A 4,107-nucleotide genomic window follows, 5' to 3' on the forward strand; every position below is an offset into this window, starting at 1 on the left:
GCACAACTAAGTGCAGCATCTCCATACGGAACTTGGACACTCTCACAAACTTGTTTAGTGATTTGAGGTTGAGTATAGGCCGGAATGACTCACTGGGTTTTGGGACTAGAAACAGGGTTGAGTAGTAACCACTGCCCCTTTGGGACAAAGGTATCGGCACTACCACTCCTGTATCCAGGAGGGAACTCACAACCTGCTGCAGAGTTTGCGCCTTTAGTGGATCCAAAGGGATGACCGTGGCTGGTGAGGAGGACGTCTCTTGAAAGAGACTGCGTACCCGTAAGTGACAACGTCTCATACCCATGCATCTGAAGTGGTCTTTAACCAGACCTGGGTGAACTGCAGAAGTCGGCCTCCCACCCTGGGGTCCCCCGGGGGAGGCCCGCCCCGTCATGCAGCTGGCTTGTCTTGTAAGAAGCAGGCTGACGCCCAGGACTATTTTGCCTTGGGCTTAGTGGTTTTGGAAGCACGGGATTGCCTCGGGTATGCCTGACCTTTTGCTTTCCCTTGAGGTCAAAAGGAACGAAAAGGGATACCTTTTGCTTTCTGTACAGAAGGATTAGTATTTGTGAGAAAGGCAGTCATAGCAGCCGCCAGTTCAGACATGATTTTATTTAGGTCTTCTCCAAACAAGATGTCTCTCTTAGAAGGGAGTACCTCCAAGGTCTTTTTGGAGTCCAGGTCCACCTTCCATGACTTCATCCACAGAATGCAGTGAGCCAGGACAGACGTAGTCGACGCCTTGGCCGCTAACACACCCGCCTCAGAGGACGCCTCTTATATAAGAAGAGGCGATGGTGATGTGAGACAGGTATTGTCTGGCATTGTCAGATATATCCTCGGGCAACTCTTCCTCTAATGCCTGAACCCATGCTTTAATACCTTTAGCAGCCCAGGAGGCAGCAATAGTGGGTCTATGTACAGCACCTGTCAGGGAGTAAATAGATTTCAGGCATCCCTCCACACGCTTATCTGTCGGTTCTTTCAGTAAAGTGACAGTGGTGACAGGCAGAGTGGATGCCACCACTAGGCGGGTGACATTTGAATCCACCTGCGGTGAATTTTCCAGCTTGTTACATAACTCTGCCGGGAGAGGTTAGTGAACTAAGGCCCGTTTGAAGAGAGGGGATTTCTTCCCTGGATTAGACCAGGGTTCCTGCCTGATGTCTACCAAATGGTCAGAATGGGGTAATAGATTTTTAGCCACCTTCTGCCGTTTAAACATGTCAGCTTTCTTGGTGACAGTAGTGGAATCCTCATCATCAGTGATTTGTAGGATTTGCTTAATAGCAACCACTAGAGCAGGGACGTCAACTTGCAATATAGAATCCTCATCAGAAACGCCTGATTCAGTGTCTGACAAGACAGTATGTTCCCCCTCCTCTTCAGATGAAACATCTGAGAGATTTGTGGATTGTGAGGAGGAAGCAGCCCGGTTAGATGACCCAGAGACACGGGATTGACCTAGGGTAGATTTTTGTCTGACCATAGGGACTATTTGAGGCAGTAATGGTACAGGTGGTCCGATAGGGGCCTTAGCTATTCCACTAGAGTACCCAGTAGGTTTGAGAAAGCGGCCCAGGGTGGCTCTTGATTGGTTACAGGAGCCGCGGACTGACTAGGGAGTGTATGTCACAGAGCACACAGACCATCGTGCACAGCTTCCCCCTCTGGTAAATCCTTGGCGCATGATGCAGGAGCATCCACAGACTTACTGCCCTTTCTGTTAGACATTGTACACAAATGCAACACAGAGCGGTTTAGTACAATGAAGTCAGACAGAGTATAATACCTGCGAATAAATCCAATAGTATGTGACTGATTCCCCAGTACAAAACACCTGCAAATAAACCGGTATTATGTGACTGAATACACAGTAGAATACACGTAATAGGTAAATACTGTGACGCACTATATAAACGACCCTGATGCACCTAGTCCCTTAGGGTACAGAGTATAGTGATAGATTTCTGGGAAACACTGAAAGTGAAACCTCAGAGCAGATACAGGCACACACAGTCACATTAGCAATGCAGATAATTATTATATTACAATAAAACTGTACTGAATTTATATATATATATATATATATATATATATATATATATATATATATATATATATAGAATAGGGAATGTGCAAGCGCCACAAGTGTTACAAAATACAGCCAACTAAAAAACACTCCCAATAATTCTGGGCGTCTGCCGTCCCTTAAGTACACAGTAGTGGTGAGTTACTGTTGTGATTGTTTATGAGAAAAATGGTATAAGGGTATCGGCGACCACTGGTGTAAAAAATATATCAAACCCTGTATATAATAAAATAAAATATACAAATTTATTTGGTACAGGTAAAATATAATATAATTAGTAAGAAGGTAAAATTGACTAAAAATATCTATATATATATGGGGGAGAGGTTGTGTTCTGTTAAAAACACCCCCGCAGAGTTCTAAGACCAAAAACTTTAGCCTAAAACTAGTAAAAGCAATAATAAAAAATGACTAACAAAATGCTGAAATTATAATAAATAAGAATCAAGGAGAGTCTTAACTTAGTGTGTAGAGGGTCACAGAGGGAGAGCCCAACACGTTTCGTCCTGATGACTTCTTCAAGGGGTACTGATGTGCTGGGATCGGGTCTCTATATATACCCTCTATAATCAGGCTGTGATTAATGATGTCACTTCCTGTTACAGGGCTGGTTAATGACTTTTAGTTAGGAATATATGTTAGATTGTGCCTTATTAAATGGGGGACAGTGCAAATCAAGTGAATTGTACAGATACATTCATATTTTAAGAATAAACAATAATAATAAATTAATATATAGAGAAATCGTGTGTTACAGCCGGATTGCGGCACTTCCGCCACACTTCCGGTGTCACCAAGTCCTTACTGCGCATGTGCAGTGCACACGTGTACTTCTAGTGCCGGAGTGAGACGTTTCTGCCCCACTTCCGGTATCATACTCATATGGGATTCGCATGTGCCATGGACAGTCTTTAGATACAGTTGTGTCATCCTCTTTCTCCCGGAACCGGAAGTCCGTTCGCGTCTGATGCAAGTTGTATTGTTGCTATGGCAATCCTCCCGTGGACCGCATATTGGCCCGCAAGACGATGTCACTTCTGCCGGAAGTCGACGTGTTGTCTATGGATGTGTCCTTTTAGTATAATAAGTTCTTAGTCCCGCCTCGTCCCGGCTTCTGTAGGGTTGTGAACCGCCTAGTTCACTATGATTGGCCAGATCACCGATTCCATTGATCTCCGGAATAAATATATATAGGATGTAGAGAAATAGTAGTTTTAGTGATCATTACTTTATCGACATTAAATTTTCAGAGAATATGCATGGAGCGACCTTATATTAATATATATATTTGTATGTAAAATACAGCAAAAAATATTAATTTAATTTATTGCTGATAATAGATCTGGTCATTATTATGAGAAAGTGCTTGTGCTAAAGTGGTGTACGTGAGAAACGTGTTTGATTATATAAAATATATAATATATACAAATAATGATTTTATTCCCGTGTGATTTGTTAAAGTGATCGCATTATTAATATACAATAAATTAAGTGAGCCAGTGGTCTATAAAGTTACAGTGATTAGATCCATTTGATATTAAAACATGTGTGATATACTAATGATCTAATATTACAGTGGAAACCAAGATGCAAGCCATACTTGTGTGAGTGTAAAATTTGCATATGGTAGATACCTTGTTTCCCTTTCGCTCTTCTTATACAGTACCGGATCTTCCCAGGTAGTCACCTCCCCTGGTACTGGTCCGGCCCAACACTGTTTTGCTTCCAAGATCGGACGAGGTTGGGCTTTTCCAGTGTGGAATGACTGTATTCATCCAGCAGGAAAACCCAAACTGCCATATGTTTAATTAATATATTTTTATTAGTGATGTGCTAATTAACAGTGATATAATCTATTTACAGTGTTGTGATTAAACAGGGGGAAGGAGGAGAAATGTAAAAAAGTATTAAAGTAAAAAAGGGGGGGGGGACCTTCACAGAAATGGTGCAATCTCATAGTTCTCGTTAAGTCCCAATGGATGCATGGTTCTCAGGTGGAAAATCCAGAACATTTC

The 4,107-nt window shown here is 42.3% G+C and overlaps 1 pseudogene; it reads right to left on the bottom strand.

Moving 5' to 3' along the window:
- Positions 1-3,746: 3,746 nt before the first annotated feature.
- Positions 3,747-3,865, bottom strand: LOC134911966 (5S ribosomal RNA; annotated as a pseudogene).
- Between the last annotated feature and the right edge of the window lie 242 nt (positions 3,866-4,107).

This window comes from Pseudophryne corroboree, chromosome 4 (genome assembly GCF_028390025.1).
Source record: "Pseudophryne corroboree isolate aPseCor3 chromosome 4, aPseCor3.hap2, whole genome shotgun sequence".
Classification (NCBI taxonomy): domain Eukaryota; kingdom Metazoa; phylum Chordata; class Amphibia; order Anura; family Myobatrachidae; genus Pseudophryne; species Pseudophryne corroboree.